Below are 14,982 nucleotides of genomic sequence, written 5' to 3'. Positions count from 1 at the left end.
GCTCTGTGAGCTGCACTGCCTTCCTCTTAGTCTCTGGGCACAATTCAAGGTGTTGGTTATTACCTATAAAACCCTACATGGCTCAGGGCCAGACTATTTACGGGACCACCTCTTGCCACATACCTCCCAGAGACTAATAAGAGCACACAGAGTTGGCCTACTCCAGGTCCTGTTGACTAAGTAATGCAGGTTGGTGGGATCTCAGGGGAGGGCCTTCTCTGTAGCCGTAACGGCTCTATGAAACCAACTACCCCCTGATGTCCATACTGCTTCCACCCTACTGGCCTCGAATCTCAAAGAGCAGGCTTTGTCGGCAGGCCTTGGGGACCACAAACTAACAACTGACATGGCAAAATTGTAGGAAGGGTATGTATGTGATCATGACTGTTTTAATTAATGTGTTCTTTTATTGTGGGTTTTATAGTTTTAGATATTATATTCAACTTTGTATTGTTTCTGTATTTATTTGTATTCATATTATTATTGTAAGCTGCCCTGAGTCCTTCGGGATTGGGTAGCATAGAAATCAAACAAACAAACACAAACAAGCAAACAAGCAAACAAAAATAGTCTGCACTCTACAAGTGACTATCTTAAATTTAAGAGAACTTGAAACATTTCTGTTTTCAGCCATGAATGCAATCTTAGACAAATCATTGATTATTTTAGAAAGCTGGTAGAGACAAGTCTTTCCCCGTCTGTAATTCTTGAGTATATTATTTGAGTAGAGCCATAAAATTAGTGAGGCTTCTTGATGAATGAAAGCTGATAGTAATGGTTGGGTGATATGTTTCAACGAAGGCCTGAAAAGCAAATAAAATTGGAATGCTATAGGGAAGGGATGGAATTAGCTGCAGGATTCCTATGTGAAACAGAAACAGGAAGTTGGCATATGTTAATACAGTGAGCCCTGAACTTATATTTGCAATTTAAATCAGAGTTGAAGAATACAAGGTCCTAGTTTTTAATACCTAACTTAGAGAATTTCAACAGCTGCTGCTAATTTGTAATGTGATACAAAGAAAAATTAGTAAAATAAATGACTGAAAAATAATCACACTTAATTATTATTACATTTAAATTAAATACAATTCAGATTCTGTCCTACTTTTTTACAACACTTGGCAAACTGACCAAACGCCGAATAGAGTTCTCATTCAAGAAAGTTAGAAGTTTCCTATGTCTGCAGTAAATTGGATTTATTGAATAGAAACACTATGTATCCAGTAACTTCCTTCTTTGGAAGCAGATTTTTAAATGAACACTGCAACTCCTGAAAGTTCTCCTTGCTAGGGCATAAAGGGCATTGGTGGTGATTTTTTATTATTATTATTATTATTATTATTATTATTATTATTATTATTATTATTATTATTATTTCAATACAATTCAGCAAACGAGATCACTATGCTGGATTTCGTATTTCATCACCAGTCGGGTGCTTCCCAAACACCTAGGACTGCATGATGTAGTGGCGAATTATGTTTGCCGATCCCAGTAAAGCGGCCTTTTGCAATTGACAGATGGAGATTTTGTCAATTCCAATGGTTTTCAAATGTCCAGAGATCCTTTGGCACTGCGCCCAGCGTGCCAAGTACCACTGGGACCACTTTCACTGGCTTATGCCAGAGTCGTTGCAGCCCAATTTTTAGATCTTTGTATTTCACTAATTTCTCTAGCTGCTTCTCCTCAATTCTGCTGTCCCCTGGGATTGTGATGTCGATGATCCATACTTTCTTTTTCTCCACAATCAGGATGTCTAGTGTGTTATGCTTCAGAATTCAGTCAGTCGGAAGTCGGAAGTCCCACAGTAGTTTTGCTTGCTCATTTTTCGACCACTTTTTCGGGCTTATGATCCCACCAGTTCTTTGGCACTGGTAAATGGTAGTTCCGGCACAACCTCCAGTGGATCATCTGTGCCACAGCAACATGTCTATGCTTGTAGTCAGTCTGTGCGATCTTTTTGCAGCAGCTGAGTATGTGATTGATTGTTTCATCTGTTTCCATCATCACCATCTATTTGGAACAGCCTGGATAACTCGGTTGTGCCTCCAAAGCAAAAAATGGAGGGAAAGAGGTGTTATCAGTGTTCCCTCTAATTTTTTTTTGGGGGGGCGGAAAAGTATAGTGTCTGAGTGGCAGTCCCTTCAGGACTGGGCGGCACAGAAATAATAAACAAACAAACAAACAAACAAACAAAAAACCCACCCTGTTTTGCCTCAAAGAATTTCAAAATAAAATACTGTACTGTGTGTCTATAACAGTGAGCTCATAATAGGGCAACTCTATCAATATCAAAATGCCACTTAAATAGTTGAGCTAGTTTCAAACTAGATTTTGATTTTCTTTCTCTCTTCCTTACTCCCATTCTTTTTCTTTCTCTTTTCCTTCCTCTCTTTTTTCTATCTGTTTATCTCTCTTCCACTCTTCCTCTCTCTCTCCTTCCCTCTCACTCTTTCCCTCTCGGCTTCTGGGCAGGTTTGGAAAACTCTGAGTTGATGATGATTTTTAAGTGAGCAATTGCTCACTGCTCAGCTTAGAGGGAACTATGGGTGTTATAGAATCTTTTAATCTGTAAATGTTGTTTAGATGCTGTTTTCCAGGTGCTAAACAAGGGTTGATGGATATTTTTGTTGTTTTAAGTATTTGTTTCATTATATTTGAATGTGGTGAGCCATATATAAATATCACAATAAATATTTTAAAAATAATCCTCCAAATCTATCCAAAACAGAACTTTTGGCTTTTGGGTGGAATCAACATTGTTAATGATGACTGGAGCAAGAAAGCAAAGTCTACTATGAGAACAAATGACTGTGATGATATTCAATATTTTTAAAGGATGCATGTGATTGATCATGTTGAGTTCTTTTGTAATATGGGTCACTGACTACTTTGCATAGTATGTTTAACATTTAACAGCATTTTTATTAGCAATACAAGGGGAAAATAATTTGTTGCCTGAAAGGTTTGGTGCCCAACAATATGCTGCCCTGCTAAATAAATTGTGAAGATTAGGTGTCAGAATTAAACTAAACATGTATTACATGTACTGCACAGTATTGTAACTAAACATCTACAAACCGCAACAATGTAATTTGCTTTTAAAAAAAAAATACATAGCTATGAACTCTAGGTATTTAAATGGCATTGGACCAGATTACCTCCAGAACCGCCTGCTACCGCATGAATCCCAGCGACCGATAAGGTCTCACAGAGTTGGCCTTCTCCGGGTCCCGTCGACTAAACAATGTCATTTGGTGGGCCCCAGGGGAAGAGCCTTCTCTGTGGTGGCCCCGGCCCTCTAGAACCAACTCCCCCCGGAGATTAGAACTGCCCCACCCTCCCTGTCTTTCGTAAACTACTCAAGACTCATTTATACCGCCAGGCATGGGGGAGTTGAGATAGCCCTTCCCCCAGGCCATTACAAGTTATGCATGGTATGTTTGTGTGTATGTTTGGTTTTATAATAGGGGTTAAAGTTGTTTTTTATTATTGGATTGTACATGTTGTTTTTATTATTGTTGTTAGCCGCCCCGAGTCTACGGAGAGGGGCGGCATACAAATCCAATAAATTATTATTATTAATTATTAAATGTCAATAAATTAGTCTGCGCTTTCCCAGTGTAAGTTAGAATAGAAAATGTGGCTCCTTTCAGATATTGTAAGTTTCACCTTGAAATAAACATTTCTTCCCAAACATCTGGAGAATCCCTGCCTTTGTCCTAGAACAGTGTTTCTCAACCTCTGCAATTTTAAGATGTGTGAAGGCATGTTAAAATTGATGAGGTTGAAAAATTGTGTTCTAAAAAACCAGTCTGAAAAAGCACAAGGCTTATCTATTGTTTGCTTTTCCATGAGTAACATATTGAAGGTTTGAAGAAGCTGAACTGATGTCTTATTCCAAAGTGCTGAGAAGAACATTTTGGTTCTGCTTTTAGCATGTCCCCATCAAGAACATTCAGTTAACGCTACTTGTCCTTTTTAATATGGTAAAGTTAAAGCATGTCCCTCAGAGCCAATTTCTATTAGTTACCCAGCCTCTGATTTAGTTTTCATATTCTTCAAAATTTGCTTGGCATTTCTGTGTAGACATTTTGTAAGCTACTCAAGGCACTGAAAAATATGGAGGTGGGGAGGCAACGTCTATAAATAAATGAAATGGTTTTCTAATAAGGCATTCAAATTTTCTAACCAAGAGTATTCAAGGAAAATTATTTTCCTTCTATGTTAAACTATATTCCATGTATAAAAACTGGGTCAGATTTTCACTGTAATAATCACCTTTGAAGTATTAAACATTCAGTAAAAGTTTTATTTAGTTACATCCCAGGCTCCTCCTTGACATTTCTCTCTTCTTCTAGTTTGCGCAATCACACAAAAGAAAGAGTTCAAGGCAGTGTGAGGAATACTTATCTGCCCACTTTTGTCGTTGCTTGGATAATTGGAAAGAGCAGGTAAGCCCAAGGAAAATCAGTTCCTCATCAATGCCCTCAGTTTTTGTTCCTGTAAATTTTTATTTTCACCTATTGAATATATTGAATCACTGTCACTCCATTACAATAAACACTGGGGAATTACCGACCACATTTAATAGGGGCATCCTCTCTAGGTTGTATGCATGGTAAATGGGATCTTCTCTTTTATTTTATCCCCTAAAGCTCCTGATTTTCTTCTACTGAATTTCATTAATTAAGGCAGCTCTATTATATTAAGCAGTCTTGTCCTTGATATTACAGAGGCAAAAAGTGGTGGTGGGAGGGAGAGAGATGCAATGGCCTGTAGATCATCCACAGGGAAATTGTTTATACTCTTTTTTTTCCCCTGCAGCCTTTTTTGTCTCATTTAACAGTAGACCAGTACTCGTTCATTCCATTCAGTAGGGAAAATATAAAGCGAATGAGGAAGCCAGCAATTCTTTTCCAGCTCATATTTTTAATTTCTTGCAAGATATCCTGTTCCTTGCTAGCAGCCTGAAAAGATGCTCATTGCAAACACCTGAAGATACATCAAAATCAGATTTGGAATCTCATTTTTCTCATATTAAAAACAGACTAAAGTTAATATTAATGAATGCAAACTGAAAACAGTTGCTCTGGAATATTAGATTTAGAGGCCAACATATTTCAATACTGTACGCCACAACTTTGAACTTTGGTATTGTTTTCCAAAGCAGTGATATTTTGCATTGCTTCACAATGTATGATTGTCACAACCTATGAAGTTATTTTTAAAGCGCACCTTAAGAATATTCTACACCAAATACAGATGATGCAGTACTGCTGGTACCACAATCAGAATCATTTACTGCATGTACAGTGGCAATTGTACCATTGTTAAGCTGCCATTCAAAGATGTTGTTATAACAGAGCAGAGCCTCCTATTCATACATAACAGCATTTTCTGTCAATCACATTGTTTCTGCACAGATCTGACATCAAATTCAATTATTAAATTGTGACAGGCTATAAAACATTGGTTCTGCATCAGAACAATCCGATCCAAGATGGGACTAAAGTCAAAAAGAACCAAAAAAAGAGAGCTTCTCCTCACATATACTCTATATATCCCCAACCATTTATCAGTATTCAATTCCATGTGCCAAAATAATCAGATTAAATAATTAATTATCAGAAATGTCCTATGTCATTTGAAGATAATTGGGTCACTATTCAAAACAGCAATTAAAAGAAGAAAGAGGTTATTAATTATTAACATCAGCAAAGAAAAAAAAGCCCATCCCCAAAGTCCACAATTAATGAGGAATAAGTGGACAGGTAGTCCTCAGGTTATGAAGATTGGGGCCAAGATTCACATCTGTAAAGTTAAACATCATAACATCATTCCCACTTAGGACTGTATGACTGTAACTTGTTGTTTGTATCCTAAGATTTTTTTATTAATATTGCTTGTTTCTTCATTGCTTATTTGACCCCATGACAATCATTAAGTATTGTACCACATGATTCTTGACAAATCTATATTTTCTTTTATGTACACTGAGAACATATGCACCAAGACAAATTCCTTGTGTGTCCAATCATACTTGGCCAATAAATAATTCTCTTCTCTTCTCTTCTATTTCATTATTTAGGGATGGCAATCCTGCCATCATGCATGACCCCAAGCGCAAGGAATATGGATTGTTAAGCAAGAAGAGGCAGAAGTCCCAAGTAAGGAGTCTAGGGATGCCACTGGGAATGACCCAGGGATGCCAGGAGCCTGGAGAGGAGGCCAGCACACGCTATGAGTCATGAAAGGCCAGAGGAGAGCATAGAAGGGCCACTGCAGGTGGGCAAGGATGTTTATTGCAGGCAGTACTTACCAGAACAACTTGCAACCTTCCCTTCCAGTTTCCCCATTGGCTTTGCCATAGATTCACCATCATGGGGCTAGGGCATCTGTTGGCTTTCAGCTTTGAGTTGAAAGCTAGAAAATATCAGCTAGAAAATATCCCAAGCTGAAGGTCTCCAAATGTAGTGGTCTGCACTGATCTTTGCATAACAAAAAGAAAAAGGACTACAGACTTTATAACCCACCCCTAGCCCAATAAAATTTACAGAATCAAAGTAAAATGACAAAACCCAATATAAATACAGATATTTGATGAATGTGAATCATCATTGGTAAACTATACTTTTTCTTTTTTTCCTCCCTCCTCTTGGTTGGCCATAAAACATTTATTTTGCTTTCACTCCATTAATTAATATATTAATTAAACAACAATTAAGCTTAAAGTCACCTTGGCCAAAGTATGGTTTAAATTAAAAGTAGGGGCATACAGATGGAAAGACAAGGAACATCAACCATTACTACGGGTTGATGTTCTTTCAAGTGTTGAAAATGAACAAAAGACAAAATATGAATGAGTCAATCTCTCTGGCCAGCATCCATCCTTAGCAGACTATTTTCTGCTAGCCTTCTGAAAAGGATATGTCATGCAGTTTGTAGCAGTTTTTAACTGCCAATTTCTCAGTTTAAGTTTGTGTTGTTGGTTTTTCTCCAACATCTGCCTGTTTTATTCTAATGTTCAGTATAATCATACTTTAAGATAGCCATTTAATGGGCACTATTAAGCATCTGTATCACTTAATATGTGTTACATTAAACAAAACTGATTAACATTTTAATTTCTGATTAACATGGAATTCTAATATCCAGTGCAGATTGGGATGCAAGGGCAAAGATGGAAGCCAACTTGCTAAAATTAAAACAACAACTAGAAACTAGATTAAAATTTAAAAATAACACTCATATGACTATAACTTTGATCAAAACAGCGCACAGTAGCACGCCTTTGTATAACGAAGTCTACAGAAAAAGCACTAAACTTACAAAAGCCATTGAAGAAGAAATCATGGGGCCTTGATAGAGCACATGCTGATAACACTACAGTTGGAGTTTCAGTGGAAACCTGGGTTCAGTATAATTAACAAAAGGATTTGAACTGCACAAAGACAAGAGTAATTTTTTTACATAGAAGTTCGAAAAAAAGAGATAGGCTTCAAAGCTCTCCCACTAGCCAAAAATGATGGATAATGGAAGCAGAGTTTAGCTCAAAGAAGGTGGAGAGGAAGCTGAGCTTATCTGATAACTACCTATGTTTGCCTGCAAATGGTAAATGACCAGAAAGCTCTATAAAATGCATACTTGTTTCTACTACTTTTTAAAATTGATCAGTTATTATCCAAGTCTTTTGTTGTCCAGAAAAACCATGAAACCTTCACAGAGCAGCATCTTAGTAGACGAGAATAGTACACAGGGGTATAATAAGTATACGATAATGTAAAACATCTTATAAGTAATACCTAAGGAGATCCAAAATTTTCCTAGGTGGTCGCAATATGATTGGAGGCATTAAGCAAAATAAGGTTGGCTTGGTTTTGGCTTACCATATAGAGCACTGTTTGGTGAATATTTTTGCCGGCCACTTGGTCTTCCAATTTTGGGGGTGCATGCAGGCATAACCAGCTGTCCAGTACACATGCACCAGCTCGGCCTGGCCTTCGGGGGGGTTAGTGCCTCTCTCCCTGACCCCTTACCTGACCCCCTGGTCCCTGTCAGGTGGGCAGGACATCTACACCAATGACCCAGTTCTGCAGCCCCAATAAGGGAGAGAGTTGGGTGGGAAATGCTTTCTCCCTCCATGGAAAGCTGGAGTCCCTTCCCGGCCTCAGAGGTATGGGGCATCGATGTTTCCGGGGCTTGGGTTGGGAGGGTCAACTGGTGGAAAAGCTTTGCCCCAACTCTGGCTGGGATGAAGTGGCCCCTCAGTCTGCCCCTGAGAACAAGCCAAAACAACCCCCACTTTCCAGCCTACATGTCTCAACCCCCTTGGTGGCATTTACATATGTGAGGAGCTGCACTCTCCTCTGCTCCCCCCCTCCGGGGTAGCTCGCCTCCCCTACAGTGGCTCCTCCTACTTTTCATCCTGGGTGCTCCAGCATCCCAGCCAGAAGCAGCAGCATGAGAACTGTCGCCGCCCCTTCGTCTCACAATGATAAGAGCAGCAGATGGGCGGGTGGCCGCCCAGCCAGCAAATGCTGCCCCACTGTCCCGTGCACCTGAGTCACAGCATTGGAGCAACATAATAATATGCCATATGGATATACAGTATGGTATAAAACAGCAAAAGGGAGTCAAAATCCGGATGATTCTTATGCTGTGAATGTAGCCCCGCCCAGCCTCACAAATGGAGATTTCAGAGGCTGAAAAAATCCTCTGAAACAAAGTTTCAGAAAAAAAATCCTCTGAAACAGACTTTCAGAAATAACGCCTCTGAAATGGAGGTTGAGGCAGAAAAAAAAGCAAGGCACAGAACTCACAATCAATGAATCTGTTGATAAAATTCACCTCTGGGAATAGCTGATTGGGGGTATTCCGGAAGGTTGATCCACCTGCCAATTAGCTTTTTTCTTATTTTCTTCCTCAAAAACTAAGGTGCATCTTATACTCCAACGTGACTTATAGTGTGAAAAATATGGTATATTTTGACTCCAATTTTCCAATTTTCTTCATCACAACTACTGTCTTGAGCCTGTATCAGATAAAATAGAAAAATAAATACCATCACACACACACACACACACACACATAATATGTCACACGTTTTTGCTGAATTTGAAAATTAAGGGTGACTAGGATAGATCTCTTTCGGTATATATATATGTAACATATTTTGCTGATAATGAAAAGGAAGGGAGACTACTATAGGTCTCTTTTGGCTTATTTGCCTTTATCAGGTAGCCACACCCTTACTAGGATTTGAACCTGGGTCAACCTTAGCAAATAGATTGCACCAGGGGTTATGTGTGATTTTTTGTTTAGTACACACACACACACAAACACACACACACATATATACCGTACATAGCTATTGGATTATCAGACGTTGGAACTGAAGAACAGACGTGGGGAGTGACCTCATTTTTGTTGTTGTTGTTGTTGTTGTTAAATTGATATGACATCCATCTCACTATCAAAGTGATTCTGAACATATTAAAACACAATAAAAACAAGAACATTAAATATTTGAAATGTAAATGGCATTAGAAACATAAATAAGATTTGGACAAAACTAGGAACAAGATACACGGATACTACAGAGGTGGAATCTTCTTTTTTAGTCCTTATTTATTTATTTATTTATTATTTAGATTTGTATGCCACCCCTCTCCGCAGACTCGGGGCGGCTCACAACAAAGTGAAAACAATTTACAACAAATCTAAATTACTGTTTAAAAATATTTTAAAAACCCCATTTTCTAAACAAACATACATACAGACATACCATTCATAAATTGTATATGCCCGGGGGAGATGTCTCAGTTCCCCCATGCCTGACGACAAAGGTGGGTCTTAAGGAGCTTACGAAAGGCAAGGAGAGTAGGGGCAGTTCTAATCTCCGGGGGGAGTTGGTTCCAGAGGGCCGGGGCCGCCACAGAGAAGGCTCTTCCCCTGGGGCCCGCCAACCGACATTGTTTAGTTGGCGGGACCCGGAGAAGGCCCACTCTGTGGGACCTAATCGGTCGCTGGAATTCGTGCGGCAGCAGGCGGTCTCGGAGATATTCTGCTCTAGTGCCATGAAGGGCTTTAAAGGTCATAACCAACACTTTGAATTGTGACCGGAAATTGATCGGCAACCAATGCAGACTGCGGAGTGTTGGTGAAACATGGGCATACCTAGGTAAGCCCATGACTGCTCACGCAGCTGCATTGTGCACGATCTGGAGTTTCCGAACACTTTTCAAAGGTAGCCCCATGTAGAGAGCATTACAGTAGTCGAACCTCGAGGTGATGAGGGCATGAGTGACTGTGAGCAGTGAGTCCACGTCCAGATAGGGCCGCAACTGGTGCACCAGGCAAACCTGGGCAAACGCCCCCCCCCCCCCAACGTCCTCCAACCTTCTCCAGTGTAGAATGTCCCCATTGGGCCCCAGGCCACTGAATTGTTATTTTCAAATCTGGGTATAGGATTTTGTGTAATCATAATACAATACTCACATGTTATTTTTTTTTTTAATTAGAAGATAAGTACCTGGATTCCTGATTAGTAAAGTCCAATAAGCAGAGAAAACATATATCTCTAATACAATTGCCATCTCCAATGTAAAATACAGACAAAGGCTCTTTTCCCACTGAAATTCTTGTAGAGGATGATACAAAGCTATGACCAACAGACTAGGGGAAAGCAAATGTTGAAGGAGCAAATATTGAAGGAACACCTATTTCAAATTAAATGTTTAAAAAACCCTTGAAAATTCCGTTTAACTTACAAATTAAAACAATACGCTGACATGTAAAAAAATCCAAAACAAATTTTGAATGCTTCTTTGTTTTAACATTCCACTGTCTATATAAGCTGTAGTCAATAACAAATATGTTATATCTATGGTGAAATATTTCTCCTCTCCCTTTGGATTAAAACAAAAACCAAAAAGAGTACCCATTAGGATCTGCTTTGGCGCCTTGACCCACCAACAGAATGTACAGCCCTTAGAATTCAGATTTGATATAACATTATTGCTGCAAACTTCATTTGTCTAATTCATTAGGAAAAATTAATTTAAAGTGGAGTCATCTAGGGTCATTAGAAAATACTTCTTCCATGAACTTTCAACAATAACTTCAACTGCACAGATGTTTATTGTAAATAAATTGCTAAATACATACAATTTTTAATTCCTTCTTGCCCCATTTTAAAATTGCAGCATGTCTGCAATTATGAGATCATTAATATCCATAATATAACAGAACCTTCAAAGTTGTTTCTTTACCTTTAGGAATCCATATAGCTCCATTAGTTTTAATGAGAATCATGTGCACATATCAAGAAGAAAATGGGCCAATTAGAGTTAGTACAAGGTATTGAACCCATCATGAAAGTCATATTCAAGGTTATTTCAAAACATGCATAGGAATATGAATTCTATGCTACCACAGAACATAATTCAAAAATTGACTGTTCAATTCCTGTTGCTATTAATGCAATGGTTACAAAGGTATATTATTTTAACCTGAAAGGTATGTTGAGGTTCACTGTAGTAAACATCCAGGTACGTAAGTCCATGCTGTACTGTATATTCCATGGTAAGAAAAAATGCAAGGCATTTGAAAGAGAAGCAACTGTTGACAAGATGCTATACATACCCTGAAAACAAGACAGTGTCTTATATTAATTTTTGCTCCCAAAGATGTGCTACATCTTATTTTCAGGGGATGTCTTATTTTTTTTCAATGAACAAAAAATGCAGCTTAGAGGAAACAGTGTAGGCGATGTGTGTTTTATACCATATACATCTTTCTGATCCGTTCCAAGAACTGACATGTCAATTCCTGATCCGAAAGACACAGCAGACCCCCTACCGTATTTAAAACTATGGTATACAGAAGGGTGCGATCCTGCTGCAGCAAAAACGCATCCAAACATGCAGCCGCATGTTGGATGCATGTTGGAAGTGTTTTAAATCTGATTGATGCAGCGTTTGGGGATGCAATTTGTGAACAGCAGTGTTATATGTGTTCTGTTCGGGAATGCTGCGAAATGAAACATCTCCTACGTCTTACATTCGGGGGATGTCTTATATTAGGCAATTCTATGAAACTTCTCCTATGTCTTACTATCAGGGGTGACTTATTTTGGGGAAAACAGGATAAGTAGTCTTCCATTAATGACTACTCATTATTCTGTTGTGGTTCAAAATTATTCTAAGTGAGTGATATTTACGACGGAGTCTTAATGTGTATGGAGATTCTCAGTTATCCTGGTCATGGTTGTCCCAAAGATGCTTTTTCAAGAGGCAACTGGACTTTGTCGTTTTTCTTTGAAGTTGTTTCCCTTCTCATCCAAGAAGCTTCTTCAGTTTCTTGGATAAGAAGCGAAACGTCTTTGGGACGATGGAGTCTTAAATTTTGGCTAGTCTAGCACTCCCATGGTCATGTGACTGCAAGGTGAATCTTTGGCTTGTATTTACACAGTGGTGTCCCATAGCCACCATTTGTATCTTTCCTTGCATGCTTCCCAGAAGCAAAATCAAAGGGAAAGCTAGAAAGGGAAGTCACAAGCTGCTCCAGCAACTCATGCCTAGTCCCACAGCATTTTATCCTAAAGAAAACCCAGTTATGGAGTATAAGATCCCAGCGATCTCATATTTTATAGCATGTATGTGCCTGCAGCACTCACCTGACCTCTATTGCATTCATTATTATTATTATTATTATTATTATTATTATTATTATTATTAATTAGATTTGTATGCCGCCCCTCTCCGTAGACTTGGGGCGGCTCACAACAACAATGAAACAATGTATAACAAATCTAATAATTTAAAATCACTAATACACTAATCATTCATACACCTGCCTGGTTATTGCTTGTCACCAGTGCACTTTTCCATTCCTAGCAGCAATCACCTCCAGCTATTCTTGCACTGCAGGAAATACTTACAAAACTTTCCCACCTGACAGTGGTCACCCCTAGCCCCACTAAAGCTGCATCTCATGGGCCACACACACACCGTCCCTAACTGCCAAATATTCCTGGACCTGCTACACTCATGTAGCCTTAGCTGCCTGCCACTTTGCTTGCAAGCCACTAGAGATTTAACCTGCAATGGTCATTTAATTACAGCAATGGGGAGTATCAGGATATTATTGCCAAGTGATGCAGCATAACTTGTGATCAGAGATGGGTTGCTCCCGGTTCAGACCAGTTCTATAGAACCAGTAGTGGGAATTTTCCCCTGCACATTGAATCAGGAGTGATTGCTGGCTGGCCATGCCTCCAAAACGGCTCTCTCAGCAGCGCCATAGGCGCCTCCATCTTGTTTTTTCCTTCTGCATATGGGCAGAAGCTGTTTTTGCTTCTGCGCATGCACAGCAGCCGAATTTTAAGTACTGCATGTGTGCATACACACACAAAGTATGTGCAAGGCATGGACATGCAGTGCGCAATGTGCATGCAGCCATGTGGCACAGGAGCAAGTGAAACGGCGGGAAGGTAAGTTAGAACCCACCTCTGCTTGTGATGCTGTAAAGCACAAACCACCTAACTGTATCACTTTGCCATAGCAATCCCAATTACTATAATTAACCAAGGACTATTTGTATACATGAACTAATTTTTTAAAACACCAAAGATAAATCATGTAATAAACTCTTTCAAACTCCGGAAAGGATCTGAACTCCAAATTTCTTACACTGGGGATGGGAGGAGTTAGTCTCTGAATTATTGTTTACTCAAATACAGTATATATTCAAAATTTTAATAAAAATATTAAACTTACATCCTGCTCAACTCCCAAACATTTTGCACTATTGTCATTGCTAAGCAATTCTCAAGCCTTTAAAAAGAAAAAAATGAGGCATTGTAAAAAAAAAAAACTTTGGGAAAAATAAAATGACTGTATAACCCGTAACTTGTTGCTTGTATCTATACAATTTATATTGATTGTTTTCTGATTGCTTATTTGTACCCTATGACGATCATTGTGTTGTACCTCATGATTCTTGACAAATGTTTTTATGTACAGAAATCATATGCACCAAAGACAAATTCCTTGTGTATCCAATCACACTTGGCCAATAAAGAATCCTATCCTATTCTGGAAACGGATTATAATTACAGTATTAATAATTATAACTAATTATAACTAAATTATAACTAATTACTGTATAACTAAAAGGAGCCTCAGGGTTCACTGGCAGTCGACCTTCAAATATGATTTTTTAATTTTATTTATTTGTCAAACATGCATAGGATAGTAGTAGTAGCTAGGCTGCCTAACATAACATAACATAAAGTAATAATAAAAGAGGTTTGATAAAAGAAATTTTAAAAAGATGAAAGATTTGCTGCTGGATAAATAAAAACTCAACACGTGAGTGTTTTCTCCTCCCGGAAGTCTTCAGGGAGCTTCTACGACCCAGCCGAAAATGCAGCAGCCCAGCTGTATCAACCTCCACTGGGATCCAAAGGGTCTTTTCCTGGTGACGTATTTGGAATCGTCCCGCCCTTCCGTCGTTCCGAGTTTTATTTTTTTTCCTTAAGCGGTAGCTCATTGGTTACCATTTAGTGCTGCCCTTCAGCTGTGATTGGGCGTGGATACTGCTCCTCAAATAGCCGATTCCCGTCTAGCGGCTTCGGATCTCAGTTCTCCCCCCCCTCCCCCCCTATTAACAGCCTTTGGAAAGATCGTGAGCTTATATAGAGTTGAGTTCCCGATATGGATAAGCGAGGTTCCGGGTCCCTTTTAGTAAAACATGTTTCATTCTCCCCTTCCCCGCCCCGGGCGGAAACGAGAGTTGCAAAAAAAAAAAAAAAGCCGGTGAAATATTGTTATCGCCGTAGCCCACCACCACTACCATCCCGCAACAAATAAAGCTTACGCTCTTTCATTTGCCCTGGCATCCTTCAGTCTGGAAAGACCATGGTATCATGCTCTGAATTCCCCAGAGCATGAAGCCTGGATTATCTTTCATAGT

General features: G+C 39.1%; 1 long non-coding RNA gene across 1 annotated transcript in view; it reads right to left on the bottom strand.

Moving 5' to 3' along the window:
- LOC139165954 (uncharacterized) overlaps positions 1-14,470 on the bottom strand; it is a 34,272-nt gene extending 19,802 nt beyond the window's left edge. Inside the window, exons 1-3 of the long non-coding RNA XR_011558852.1 lie at positions 14,377-14,470; positions 9,370-9,489; positions 8,854-9,037 (exon numbers count right to left, since the gene is read on the bottom strand). This is a non-coding gene — a long non-coding RNA (uncharacterized lncRNA). The remainder of the gene's footprint in view (positions 1-8,853; positions 9,038-9,369; positions 9,490-14,376) is intronic.
- Positions 14,471-14,982: the final 512 nt, after the last annotated feature.

This window comes from Erythrolamprus reginae, chromosome 3 (assembly GCF_031021105.1).
Source record: "Erythrolamprus reginae isolate rEryReg1 chromosome 3, rEryReg1.hap1, whole genome shotgun sequence".
Lineage (NCBI taxonomy): Eukaryota > Metazoa > Chordata > Lepidosauria > Squamata > Dipsadidae > Erythrolamprus > Erythrolamprus reginae.
Note: the sequence above shows the minus strand (reverse complement) of the source record. Positions and strands in the feature narration are given on the sequence as shown.